Here is a 15,523-nt window from a genome sequence, read left to right on the forward strand (position 1 = left end):
AGGAAGTAAAGTAGACTGTCCCTTCAGCTGATCTGATCAGAATGCAGACCAAGCTGTTAGAATGATGAGTCATTCGCCTTAGAACTGACTCACCCATCACGTTTCAGGACATCACGAGAGAACTTGGAGAATAATTACAACAGGAGCAAAGGCTTTCTTTGAGCTGGTTGGACTAGGGAAGCTATTAGCTACTAGAGAAGTGCAGTGGGCTGGATAAAGGAAGTTGTTCTACTTCCTCATCTTTAACCTGGCACATCACTAATTTATTTGGGATGGCATATGTGGAAACATTTTTAAAATTATGAACTTAAGCATTAACAAACATGAACATTTCAATTTACAGAGAATATAAAAGGAAGATTGCATATAAGTCTGTGAATAACTACTATGTACAATTTTAAAGTGTTTATTTAACCAGTAGTAAGACTATCCTGCTTTGTCTACATTCCCTTTGAAAATTTTTTATGTTCCATTTCTGTGTATTTTTAATGCTTCATAGTTCTGTTTTAGGGTAGCTAGGTAGCACAGTGGATAGAGTACTGGGCTTGGGATCAGGAAGACTCATCTTTATGAATTCAAATTTGATATCAGATGCTGTGTGACCCTGGGCAAGTCACTTAATCCTGTTTGCCTCAGTTCCTCATCTGTAAAATGAGCTGGAGAAGGAAATGGCAAACCACACTAGTGTCTTTGCCAAGCAAATCCCAAATGGGGTCACAAGAGTTGGACATGACTGAAAATGACTCAACAACACAACAGCAAGTCCTGTCTTATTTCTTTACTTCTTTTTTTGCATCTCTTTTTTACCAAAAAAAATCCCTTAATTCACATTTAATATCTACTCCTCCCCTCCAGGGAAGACATAAGTTTTTCAAACAGAATATGGTTTTAAGCTTCATTATGGGAAGTCACTTTGTCTAGGACCTAAGGGAATTATCTCATCTCCTGCCAGTGTTCCTGTTGTTATGGCTTGATCCGGTCTCTATCTAATGAGTTCATGGCCTTGATGTCCTGACTCTTCTGAGAGCAGCCAAATCCTTTGTGTACTATTGAAAAGCTCTGACAACAGCTAAATACACCCACGAATTCCCTTTAGCAATCAATGATGCATTTCCACAGACCCAGGTATGCTATAATGTGTTTTTGCAGGGGAGCAGAATGAAAAGCACCATGGATCTCTGGGGAACATTTGTCTTCTAAGAGGCAATGCTTCTATACTTTTAAAACCCTATCTTCAGTTCTGGCCGCAAGCCATATAAAGCCTTCTTTCACTGTTTGGACTAATGTCAACGGGACAAGTGTGAAGTCAATTGCTCACCTGGCATTCATTTATTTATTAGTTTGGAAATAGTTCTCCAAAACCTCAGTTCATCTAGTGAACTTACTGACTCAATGATCCCAACAAGAATAGAGACTGAGCACAACAATCCATGCCCTGGAGAACTCTGGGTATTTAGCATCAAGCAATGATGCTAGACCCAACAAGGCCTCTTCTCCCTTCTCTGGATCAGGCTTCTATTTGAAGACACCCAAGTGAAGCTGCTCAGTCCTTAAGAAGAGTCTTGTTACCAGCCTAAAGGGCCTAAGTATGTATTAGATATGAGAATATTAGTGGCAGGTTGCACTAAGATCTATAATATGAGTGCCACATGAAAGCAAAATAGAATCCTTATCTTCAAGGTAAGGGGAGTCAGGTTCACAGTCCCAAATTTTTAGCCTCAAGGATCCCTTACACTCTGAGAAATTATTGCAGATCCTGAAAAGTATTTTATATGGATTATATATATTTAATATATACCACGTAAAATTGAAATGTCTTAATATGATTAAAATACTTTTATCTTTGTAGACCCTTTGAAAGGTTCTAGATCCCCAGACTACACTTTGGAGACCACTGTTTTAGATCATTGTTGGGATTCAATATTGAAATCCAACAAGATTTTGTAGAAGAATGAAATTTGTCAGCCAAATCAGATGGCAATGGCTCCTTTAATTTTATATTTTAAAGTCCCTTGCTGTGGCAATAAACATTTAAAGGAACAGTTATAGAGAAGCAAAGTACCAGGGAACCTATTTCTGCAGTGGAATAGCACCTCCCACCTTTTGATTTTATCCTCACAACAACCTTATTATTATCCCCATTTTACAGAGGAGAAAACTGGGGCAAGAAAAGGTTAAATAACTTGTAATTTGCATCAGAAAACTAGTAAGTGTCTGGGACCTGACGTGACTCATGTCTTCTTGACTCTAGGTCCAGCACTCCAAGAATGTTTTCCCTCAAACATTCCCTCTCTTTATTTTAATTTAATTATCTCATTACTCATCTCCTCCTTCTCTGGCATCAACAATAATGCCCAGATGTCCCCAACATTATAAAAAGAGGATCTTCCTTGAAAAAAAAATGCATTGTCCATGGATTTGTCCAACTCACATTCCTGAAAAACAGCTCTGTCTTCTGATCCTCAAGGCTCTTCAGTGGCTACCAACTGTTTCAAAATATAAGTCGAACTCTTCCCTTAAACATCTCTCTTCCACCCATATTTCCATGTTGATTCCACATTAGGCTCACTTACGTATTCCACATTCCAGGTAGACTGATATTCGTGCCTTCCCCTATGATTTCCCATCTCCCACTTAGGTGCCTTTGCACAAGCTTTGCCCCATAGCTATAATTCCTTTTCTACTCATTGCTTCTTCTTAGAATACCTCACTCCCTGAAGGGCTGCTCTAGGGTCAATACCTACACCAAACCTTTCCTATTCCTCCTGTTATTAGAGCCCCCCCAAGTAAGTGCTTAGATTGACAACATATATTTTCAATGGACTTATATGTGTGTATATATGTACATACATATGTATAAAATTTCATACCCGGTGAGCTCTTTGAGGGCAAGAATTGGTTTTGTATGTGTATCCTCAGAGCCTAGCACAATGCTTGTACATGGTTAGGGGGTGCTTAATACATGCTTGTGAAATTGAATTAAATTGAACATTTAAAAACCTATAATATATGGAATAGAAAGGAATAGAAAGGTTCTAGAAAATGATGAATATCAAGAATTTCCACCCAAAGTCTTCATAGATTCATGGATTTCAAACTGGGAATGACCTGAGTGTTCATTAAAGACAGTTTCATCATTTTACTAATGAAGAAACCAAAGACCAGAAAGATTCAGTGACTGGCTCAAGTTTCCACGACAGAACCAGAGTCTGGAACATGTTCCTCTAGTTCTAAATTCTGTACTCTTTATGAAAGTCTGCTGCGGTAGAAAGACTGGTGAGCACTGAGGGAGGAGAACTGAGTTCTAGTCCTGCCAATATCACTAACTTTGTGATATTATACAAGTTTCCATCACAATCTACACCTTTGCTCACCTGAAAAATGAGGGAGTAAGACATGATAGTCTTCGCTACATGAAAATATATACAATGTTGATCTAGACATTTATGACTACTAAAATCAAGGATTTGGTTGCTAGGTAAATTTCTAACAATCATAACAAAACATTATCTCTTGCAATAGCTAGAAGAGATTTTTTAAAATTCAGGGTGCAAAATTCTTTAGAAAGCACTTTGAAATAAATACCCAAGGAAACAAATAGGTGTGTGAATTGCTTGCAACTGGGGGTAGAGAGGCAAGACTTTTTCATTGTGGGTGAAAAAACTTGAGTTTAAATTTCCTTCCTTCCTTCCTTCCTTCCTTCCTTCCTTCCTTCCTTCCTTCCTTCCTTCCTTCCTTCCTTCCTTCCTTCCTTCCTTCCTTCCTTCCTTCCTTCCTTCCTTCCTTCCTTCCTTCCTTTCTTTCTTTCTTCCTTCCTTCCTTCCTTTCTTCTTTTTTTCTTTTTTTTTGGTGAGGCAATTGGGGTTAAGTGACTTGCCCAGGGCCACACACTGAGCCACCTAGCTGCCCTGAGTTTAAATTTTAATTCTACTGTTTCCTGAATGTGTTATCTCAGAGGAGACCCTTACCTTGTCAAAACCTGCCTCAGTTTCCTCATCAGAAAAAATACATGTTCTCCAAAGTTTTCTCCCCACTCAGTTTAATGATCAGAGAAAGTCTAATATTGGTATTGGATGACCAATAGGGTCTTCAGCACTGGTTATAAAATTCCAAGGGGTAAGAGTAAGAGTGGCACTTTTGGGGCAGCTAGGTGGCACAGTGGATAGAGCACCAGCCCTGGAGTCAGGAGTACCTGAGTTCAAATCCGGCCTCAGACACTTAACACTTACTAGCTGTGTGACCCTGGGCAAGTCACTTAACCCCAACTGCCTCACTAAAAAAACAAAAAACAAACAAACAAAAAAAGAGTGGCACTTTTACTTACTCATCTCTCATTAGATGAGTTCCTGGAAGAGAGGAGGCTCCCCTCAACTAACTCTTCTCTAATTCAGACTGCTGAAAAATCAGAACTCTCCAGAGCAACGAGTCTTATCCTTCACCATCACTACAGCATGGGGTTTTTCTTCAAGTAAAGTCGGTAACTGGTCTAATGCTTGGAAGAACTGTTTCCAGAGACACAAAATAAAAGAATAATGGTACCATACTTTTGTCCCATTTTGTCCAATCAAGTCTAAATGGAGTCAGGATCCATTTTCCATATCCAGTGGCCTGAGAGTAAACCTCTTTGTAAATATTGCACTTTAAGGGGGAAATTACTCCTCAGAGGGCATCGATACCTCTTCAGCCTGCTGCCTGCATGACATGCAATTTTACCCTGGTCTTTAGGGACACATATCTGATTTCTGAAGGAAGTCACAGGTGGTGTTTGACTGTTATTGTCAGGACTTTTCTGTGGTTCATATTAGGAGAGTCAAAAAACAATCTCCATGAGCTCTCTAGGAAGTAACACCAGATGTGCAAGAGAAACATCATCAGGGGATGAGACAAGTCACTTAGGGTCCAAGTAGTCTGGATTCCTGTGATGTCACTTAATTTCACTGGCCCTTTGAAAAGAAATGTCCATTAACATGCTTTTCATGTACTCATTAACCAGGAAGTTAGAGGATAAGGGAGTAGTAGTCCAGGTTCCTTTTTCCCAGTGTATTATAGGTTTCAAAGTTGTTTCTCTAGTTGAGGGACTCACGAAATATCATGTGCCTTTTTCCTGCTGGAAGAAGCATGAGAAAGGTTGGAATGATGCATGGTTTTCATCTATGACAAGCCCCAACTAACTCTAGTAGCTTAGCCTGGATTGTGAGGAGAATGAAGGGCCATGATCCATCCCAGCATGCACAGCTCAAACTCATTTGATCATGATGATAATCCTTTGAGGGAGGTCTGGTAATTATCCCTGCCTTAGAGATGAGGAAACTGAGGCTAAGAGAATTTAAGTGACTTGTCCAGGGCCATAGAGATAATAAATAACTGTGTAAGGCTTTGAACTAAGTTCTTCCTGACTATATGTCCTTTGCCAGTAGATCATAAGACTGAGTTGGAAAAGTCTTTATGAATGATCAAGTTTTACATATGAGGAAACTGAGTCTTTGAGAGGGTAAAAGCCTTGACTGAAGCAACACACTTGTAAATAGTAGAACCAGATTTTGAAATGAGGTATTCCCATCCCAAACCAAATAGTTTTCCTATATTACTAGGGGACACTACTTCCTACATTTGTTATTTATCTTCCTGTGTATTTCAAAGTACTTAAAAAAACAACAACAATTTTGAAGCCTAAATTAAAAAAAACAACAACAAAGATTTTCCTGCTTTTGCCTTACTTGTATTTTTTTTATTTTTGGAGGGGGTGGCAAGGCAATGAAAGTTAAGTGACTTGCCCAGGATCACACAGCTAGGAAGTGTCAAGTGTCTTGTACTTTGGTTTTAATGGTTGAAATTCTTCTATCAGATTATACCACGATTTAAATACTTGTAAATAGAAAGATCATATTGTACAGTTTGGGGCATGGACAAAGCCATCTAGTCTTACTGTTTAATTTTTCAGGTAAAGTAACTAATGACCAGAAAAGGGGAAGTGACTTGCCTAATTTCGTAGACTAAGTGAGTGGTAGAGGCAGGACCAGATTCCAACCCTCCTACTCTGAGCTCATCAGTTTTTCCACCACATCAAATTTCCTTAAAAAATTCAGACTCTAAAATCTGAGACCTTAGTTCTAATCCATTCTCTGCCACTGTAGACCTTGGGTGAATCATTTAATTTATCTAGGCCTCACTTCCTTGGCCTAGATCAGGGCTTCTTAAATTTTTTCCACTTGCAACCCCTTTTCACCTGAGAAATTTTTGCTCGCCCCTGGGTACTTAGGTATATACAACAGACATGTGTAACCTTTTACTGTTGCAAACTTTTCACATTTAGTTTTGTGACCCACAGTTTAATAGGCTTTGAACTAGATGGTCACTAAGGTCACTTCCAGCACCAATTCTATGAATATATATATGAAGAGTTTTGATAGAAATTCTTGGTGTTCATTATGGTTGCTAGGTCTTCTTAATCCATATTTTTTACATTTTTTATTTAATTCATTCAATTAAACAATCATGTATTAAGTGCCCCCTCTGAGCTAGGCATTGTATTGGACTCTAAATGTTTACAGGGGAACAAACAGAAAACAAACCCCAAACGGTTCCTGCCCACTGTGCCACCTAGCTGCCCCCTAGGGATAGTTTTAAGACTAGAAGCTGGTATTTGAACAGCAGCATTTAGGGAGCCAGGGATTCTAAAAGGAATATGATAGTAGATAGAGCACTTGAGGCCTTGGGGTCACTTTGTGTAAGGGCACATGGGCAGGATATAGGAGATTATGGATGGAGAAATGAAAGTAGATCAATCTTCTGGAACGTGGAATATAGGAGTGAAACTCATGGGAAATCAATCTGGAAAGTAAGGCTGGAGACAAATGGAGAAGGGCTTTAAAAGACAAATGGAAGAATTTGTCTTTTATCTTAGAAGCAAAAGGAAGACACTAAGTGTTGTCGAGCATCAGAGTGACAAGGTAGACTTGTGCTTCAGGAATACCAATTTGATAATTGGGTGAAAAAATAATTTTTTAAAAGGAATATTCCTTGTTAAAAGATGGAGGACTGTGGGCAGTTTTGTAGATAACAGGGACGGAGGAAATAGAATAAAGTGGGAATTCAAATAAAGATAAGAAATGATTTAGGGGTTAAATTCTTGGAGCAGCTAGTTATGTCTGTGGATAGAGTGCTCAATCTGGAGTCAGTAAGACCTGCATTCAAATCAGATCTCAGATGATTACTGGATCTGTGATCCTAGCCAAGTCATTTAACTTGTCTTCCTTAGCTTCCTCCTCAATAAAATGAAGACAGCAGCAGCAGTGGCGGCAACAGAAATAAGAGTAGTCCCATGGTTTCTGTGAGGATAAAATGGGATAAAATTTGTAAAGTACCTTCCAAATCTTATCGCACTATATGAATCCTAATTTTTAGTTACTGGAGGATTGATGAGGGATGAGATGAAGGGAACAAATGAATTTACCTTAGAAAGGATGAGATCAACTTCTTTCTCTAAAACAGGGCCAAAGAGGAAAGAAGAGGGGATAATTCAAAGGGTTTTGAGGTGTAGAGTAGAAGAAATAATGAACTTAAGAGGCATGATCCCTTTCTCTGAAGAAGTGGAGGAGGAAAAATCATAAGAGATCTTAGGAGACATAATAGTTGGAATAGTTTATTTTGAAGCATGTGATAGAATTAACTGAAGAATAACTGGATTCCTTTGGGCCAAGGAAGGTTAAAAGTGAGAAAAGACAACATTCATTTGCAGTTAAACAAATCAGGATGGTTTTGAAACTTATTTAGCAGCACATTCCTAGAACCAGAAATAGTCGATGGTAGGCATAACCTAGGGTCGGGGTGGCTGGGAAAAGCACAAGGGACTAAGGGTAGGATAGCTAATAGACCCTAGTTGAATCAGCTAATTACAGGATCAAGCCTCTGAAGGGAAAGTACATAAGTGTAGTGTTGGGGAAATTAACTTTTAAAAATATGTATTTTTAAGTCAAAATTATCTCCCTTACTCCTACCCCCTTACCCTGTACATTGTGAAAGCAAGAAATATGATATCCTATAAATATTAAAACCATGCAAAATATTTCTGTATTAGCATGTTCTGAAAAAAAAAGACAAGAAAAATAAAGAAAAAAATTATAGGCTTATATTCCAAGATCATAAGATCTCAGTCTAGAGGTGGATAGTATTTAATATCATGAGTCCTTCACAGTTGCTTATCATGAAAATATTGCTGTTACTATATCAGATTGTTTCTCATTAAGCTGATTTCATTTTCATCAATTTCTATAGGTTTTTCTAAAACCATCTTCTCCATCATGATAGTATTATGTCCACATTCATTATACCATAATTCCTGAAAATGGTCTGTTCATATGACTTTGATCATTTATCAATTGGGGAATGGCCCCTGATTTAAAAATTTGGCTCATATATTTCAGAAATAAGACCTTTATTAGAGAAACTTGTTGCAAATAATATCTCCCCCAACTTTTTACTTTTTTATAATTTTTGCTGCATTGATTTTGTTTGGGCAGCCCTATTTTAGATTCATGTAATCAAAGTTCAGTATTTATATTAATCATTATTTTGTAAATAAAATGTAATTTTCTTGATTATATCTTTTAATTTGGTCCATTTTTATTTTGCCTTTGTCTGAGATTGCTACCCTTGCCTTATTTTACTTCACATAAAATGCTCTAAATAAAAAAAAAGAATTAGAGAAATGAAAATTAAAATAGGTCTAAAGTACTACCTCACACCTATCAGATTGGTGAAAATAACAAAAAAATGAAAATGCTAAATGCTGAAGGGGATGTGGAAAAATAGGTGTACTAATGTATTTTTGGACAAGCTATGTACTAGTCAAAGTATTCTGGATAAAAATTTGTAACTATGCCCAAAAGTATACACCTCCGCATATTCTTTGATCAAGAAGTACCTTTTCTAGGTCTATGCCCCAAGGAGATCAAAGACAAAGGAAAATAATCCATATGTACACAAATATGTATAGCATCTCTTTTGTGGTTGTTGTTGTTCATCCTTCATTTTTGAAGAGGACCACTGACATCACAGAATAATGTCTTGACTTTTGAATGAATTCTATTTAAGTGAGACAGAGTTCACAATCATCAGCCTTGTTTTCTTTTTCAGAGTCCAGTGGCAAGACAAAAGTCAAGATGATTGGTAATGGCCCTGGATGCAGTGGATGATCCTTGTGGGGTCTTCAATGTCTGACCAAGCTCAAGCACTCCACAGCACCTGCTTCAGCTACCTTCCTGTCTGTTAGAACGAATTATTCTCATTTGCCCATTCCACCAGGGGAAGTCTTTACATGCTTGGGGTAGACCATCTCTATAACTCACTGACAGGTTTGAAGCTGCTATTGTTACCCCTGTTTTACCAGAGTTTCTACAGCTTCTTGGTGCCTATAGGTGAGCATTGAGGACAGGGTGGACATCAAAGGTAGATGAGTAGCCCTGATAAGGACTCGGCAAACCTTACACCATTGGTGCTATAGTCCCCTGCACACCCATGAACCCCTTTTTGTGGTAGCAAAGAATTGGAAACTGATGGGGATCAATTGGGGAATGTAAAGGAGGAGGGATGAGTAAGAATGCGTGATGGAAATATAGGAGGTTTGGTTCAAGGGAGTAATTTAATAATTATCATTCTGCAGTGGGGACAATTTTGAGTGGTGATCAATTATGAGGATAGGCTATTACTATGCATGGGTTAAGGAGAGAAAGTGGAGCCATGGAAGTTGAGAAGGCTGAGGAACTATTCAGTGATATAAATCCTTATAATGAGCTTAATGAAGTGTAAGAGGACTTGGTTTACTGTCACTTAGTGCTGAAAAATAATCATAACTGCCTATTGGTATCCACTGTATAAAATTAACCCACATTGAAAATTTAAATATAACCACAGTTCACAGCTTCACATTAAAAAATTACACAATTCTATAATGGTCATTAAAAAGAGTTACCTGTGCTATGGCTTATTTTGCTGATTGTCTTTCTCTTGTCCCAGTCGAATACCTAATATCATTATGGAAAGTGGCTCAGAGTCACCAAGAGCTACAACTCCCCCTTTTCACAATCTTCATATCGTCTGCCTCATGACCCTGGTGGGGAACCTGGGAGGATCATGAGGTCCGACCTTTCTGGGACCTTCTTTCTCCACATATCAATCTCCCTTTTTCTCAGTTTCATGGATTCGGGAAACTTTAGGTTGAGGTAATTGTTTGAAATTTTAAAGAGGAATTTCTGTTCAAGGATGTGTGGAATAGTGACTTCTGAAGCTTCTCTGGGAAGCTATGATTCTAAAGTTGAATTTGTCAGTTTACCTCTTTAAAAAGAGTTAGGGAAGGGGTGGCTAGGTGGCGAAGTGGATAAAGCACTGGCCCTGGATTCAGGAGGACCTGATTTCAAATCCGGCCTCAGACACTTGACACTTATTAGGCTATGTGACCTTGGGCAAGTCACTTAAGCCCCATTTGCCCTGCCATAAAAAAAAAAAAAGAGTTAGGGAAGCCACTCAAATTTAATAGAGTCATGCTGGAAGAATCCTCCATTCTCCTCAGAATCTAGACTGAACTGCCATAGATAAGAGGCACTTGCTAGAAGAGTGACCCACTTATCACCCCAACCATCTCATGATTTTGCTACCAACGGAGATCTCTGAGGTTTGAGTGGTTGTGTTATAGAAATTACTTTAAGACATGTGTGGGCTGAAAAGGAAGCTATGCTACTCCCTTATCCTTTACCGGCCACATGACCAGCTTCTTTGGTTGACAATTACGTGGAAGTAGGCAGACAGCCATTTATTTTAAAGAGGCCAATGGAATTAAGTGGCTTTATGGGAAGCCTCAATGCTTGTAACCTGAGGGACTTGCCTCTTTCACTATGTTTCGTTTCCGTCTGTTGTCTACAACATGTGCTGCAATGGAAGGCTTGTGGTTTTTTTTCTTAGCTCTATTTAGACACATGTCTTCTAATACACCATGGGACAACGCCTTGATAGCAACAGCTGAATACACCCATGACTTCCCTAAGAAATCAGAATTGTGTCCCCAAAGATAGGGGTGTAATCGCATGTTATGCAATCAGAAGACTGAGAAACTGTGGTTTGCCTCACTGGAGTAATTTTCCCCTAAGAGCACCTGAAGTCTCATTCCTTTATAGATCCATGTCCAAGCCTTTCTATGGAAACTGTATCCTGCGAACTGAGCCATTTTGACTCATTTAATTGGAACAAATGTGTGGTCAAGTGGTTGCCCATATGCTTTTATTGTTTTGATATTCAAACCATTTCTTCTCCACCTTAGCAGAAGCTGAGATTTTATCTGCAATAGACAGGGGTTGGGATAAACAGTAATTATGCCCGAAAATCTCTGATTAATCAACACCCATGAACTGTAAGAATTGTTTTTTTTCCAGTTGGATCTCTTTGTACTTCCATGAGCTAGACTTCTGATGAAAGAGGGGTAAGTGAAGATGCTCTGCCACTCTTAGCCCTTGGAATTATATTTCTCCTCCTGACAGACTTAGGTGGATCTTAGTACTAGGGTAGGACTTTACTTGGATTTAAAATACTGGTGACATATAAAAGAAAATAAATGGGGAATGTAAAGAGTTCAAAATCACAGGTTTTGAACTCCATGTGTATAAGGTATCATGTAGTCCAATGGATTTGTTGTATTTGAGGTACAATGGATCATAAAAGTGAAAAATGTCTTACTGATAAGGAAAGTAACTCCTGGAGGGGATGAGGGGACTTTCCTAAGGTGACACAATAAGGAGCAGAATAAGAATTTGAACACATAACCTCTCATCCAAATCAGATGTTTGGCTACTAGTTATAGTCCTATTAATTCTACTTTTTCAAGGCACATTATAAAGTTTCATACAATCTGAATTTTAAACTCTTTCCTTCTTATTTTAAGGGATGTTTCGTTTTATTGCTAGATATCTTATCACATTACTTCATCATATAAATGGTTTTAAATATATAGATCACATCATGCTGAATCTGGAAAAGACCATCTAGTTCTCCATAATTTTACAAATGAGGTACAGAGGTGAAGAGAGGAAAAGAGAAGGAAAGTAACTAGCCTAAGACAGTAGCAAGTTAGAACCAGAGCCTGGACAACAACTGAGCTTTCCTTACTCTGAAATAATGAATATTATCATCATGCCAGACATGCTTATAGTATGAATTCAGAATCAAAATATTTGGGTACTCTGTTATTATGCACATTTTGTAGATGAGGTAAATGAAACTCAGAGAAGTTAAATGACTTGCTCAGGCTCACATCAGAAAGAAAGTCTCTGGAACACTGAGACTCAGTATGGCTGACTCTACATCTTTTGTTCTATCCACTCTGCTAACTGACTATGGTTGTTCAGTTATGTTTGACTCTTTATCACCCTGTGGATCATAGCATGCCAATATTGTTGATGAGGTTTTCTTGGCAAAGACACTAGAGTGGTTTGCCATTTCCTTCTTCAGTAGATTAAAGCAAACGGAAGGGCAGCTAAGTAGCACAATGGATAGAGCACTGGCTCTGCAATTGGGAGGATCTGCATTCAAATATGGCCTCAGATGCTTACTAGCTAGGTTACCTTGGGCAAGTCACTTAACCCCAGTTGCCTTAAACATTCAGGGCCATCTCTTTTTGTCCTGATATATATCTTGCCACTAGACCCAGATGGCTCTGGAGGAAAGAGAGATGTTGGTGACTTTGTACAACCCTCCTCACTTCAATACACTGCAAGTCATGACATCACCCTCATGTCATGGCCCTCTTCAAGAAAGAAGGCTAAACAACAACAGCAACAATAAGGCAAAGAGGTTAATTTACTTGCTCAGGGTCACACAGCTAGTAAGCATCTGAGGCCAGATTTGAACTCAAGTCTTCCTGACTCCTTGCCTAGTGCTCTATGCACTGAGCCAGCCAGCTGCTTCACTGTGCCAAGTATCTGCCAGTAAATCATAAGACTGAGTTGTGAAAGACTTTGTAATTTATCCCATTTGACTGATGAGGAAACTAAGACTCTGGGATGGTAAACTATTTTCTTTCATTGACATGTATGAGAAATATTGAAATCAGAATTTGAATCTTGGTATTCTTATTTGTAAATCGAATAGTCTTGTCCCCCCCCCCCCCGCCCCAGGGCTGGTGCTTTATCCACTGCCACCTAGCTGCCCCTCCTTTTTCTTTTTAGAAAGGACATTTTCAAAGCAAATTTGAAATGAATAAAACATGGTTCCCAAGCAGATTTACCTTTTGCTTTTAACACTCAAGTAGAAGTCTGCAAAGGAAAGCTGTATCTATCTATCTATCTATCTATCTATCTATCTATCTATCTATCTATCTATCTATCTATCTATCTATCCATAGTGCTGTAATGAGTACAGAGATTGCCTCTGCCTTCATTTAATGTTTTTCAGCTAGTTCCCATCACTTCTGAGTCAGGGGGAGCTGCTACTTCAGGCCAGTGTGAACTAAAAATGAGATAGAAGCCATGGGAGGAAGGCAGGTTAGATTTGTGGAAGGTAAAAGTTTTGAGGGAAGAGACAAGATGGGGAAAATGGGGAGGAGGAAGCAAGCAAGTATGTGGAGTAGTCTGGAGAATCCAGAACAGTGACAACAAGACAGAAGGCAATTGAGAGGCATGGTTGGATGATTTAGACGTCAGCCTGCCCCAAGATAACAGTTCTCTGTGGTCTGCCCCTGATAATAGGGAGCAACTGGCAAGGCCCTCTATCATTGGACCTCAAGCTTTACCAATATTGGTGCCAGTTTCAACTCTGTCATGACTAAAGATTTGAGAATCACTCCTATGAAGGTTGGCAGCAATCTTGCATAAGATATCAAATCTAGACCTGATAAAGGACCTTAGAATGCAGTAAAGTGTAAACCATTTATTTTACAAAGAAGGAACTTGGGCTCAGATGATTGAAGTGATTTGAGCAAGGTGACACATGTACACCTTGGAACAGTTATGCCTCCAACACTGGCCATCTTATACCAAATCTAGTATTCTTTCCACTGTATCATGAAGATTCAATTTACTTTCCTATTTTTCTTTGGAGCCAAGAGGATCTGGGTTCACAACTCTTATATGTGACATACTAGCCATGTGACACTGGTCAATTACTTAACTTTTTGGTGTCACAGGTGATAATGAGGTGCAGATTAGTCATTCTGTATTTATGGATGGGATTTCTCCATGGGGAGCTACATATTTTGATGACACTCCAGGTCTAGACCAAAAAAATTGGCCCTACTTTAATATTTAAATTTTTTTTTCCACTGGTCTTTTACATTATCTGGCATAGAGACACCTTGATGGGGCTCAGGCTAAGGATTTGTTTGATTATTCAAAACAGCACATGGACCTAGGAAATGCTGTGAAATTTCAAAGTGGCTAAGGGACTGGAAAGGACCTAATGCTATATCAGGAAGGAAACTGCCTGGGGAGGGAGCGGGGGCACAAATGTAGTGTTGTGATGTGGTGAAGTTTAGGAAGGCAAATCTCAGCTGGACAACCATACAAGTTATTCAACAATGGAACAGACTGTCTCACAAGGCAGTAAAAAGTCTGCCTCTGAAGACACACAAGTAAAGCTCTATTGTGTTGTTGTTGTGAGAATTCCTGCCTAAGGGAGAGGAGACTGGCTTATTCAGTTAGTTAATCAGTTATTATATTTTTATTAAGTGCCTGCTATGCGCTAGTGCTTCACTAATCACTGGGATACAAAGAAAGGTAAAAGAGATTCTCTACTCTTAGGAGCTTCCGGTGTAATGGGGGAGACAACATGTGAACAATGATGTACAATCAAGATGTATATCGTGTTTGTGTATGTGGTATGTGTGGATATGTGTGCATGTATATGTATACGTGTGTATATATATATACATATTGTGTGTATATACATATACATATATCTTGATCGTACATATTATATACATATACATATCTTGATGGTACATAGTTGTATATCTATCTATATATATACAAAGCAAACAGAGAGAAAGCATTAGAATTAGGGGGATTTGAATCTAGCATTGCAGCTGAGCTCTTATCCATGACTCCTCCAAACAGATCTAGAAAATATACCAGACTGAATCCTATGGGGAAATTCAGAAGAAAGTCATAGTGAATCCTTTTGTGCACTTAGGCATAGGAAGACAGAAGAGTATGCTGACACTGGAGTCTGTGGGAAGGAATACACTTCCTGAGCCCTCCCATGCCCAGGGGGAAGCTGTGCACCAAGACAAAAGGTGGTTCTCAGACCCTTACTGAGGCCCCCACTTACTGAGGTCCCTACTAGGCACTGTGATGGAGACAGATTTGTTGCCCACTACTGGCAGTTTGTTGCCCACTATTCAGTTCTCCATCACAGATACAAGGCAGACTGAAAAAGAACATTTTAAATGGAAGTGTTATTTCATGAATAGGAAGGCCCTGGGGAGTGTTCCGAGAAAGGAAGAAATTCCAAACTCAACAGCATTGGTGTGTGCTTAGATCCC

The sequence above is a fragment of the Dromiciops gliroides genome, chromosome 6, assembly GCF_019393635.1.
Source record: "Dromiciops gliroides isolate mDroGli1 chromosome 6, mDroGli1.pri, whole genome shotgun sequence".
NCBI lineage: Eukaryota > Metazoa > Chordata > Mammalia > Microbiotheria > Microbiotheriidae > Dromiciops > Dromiciops gliroides.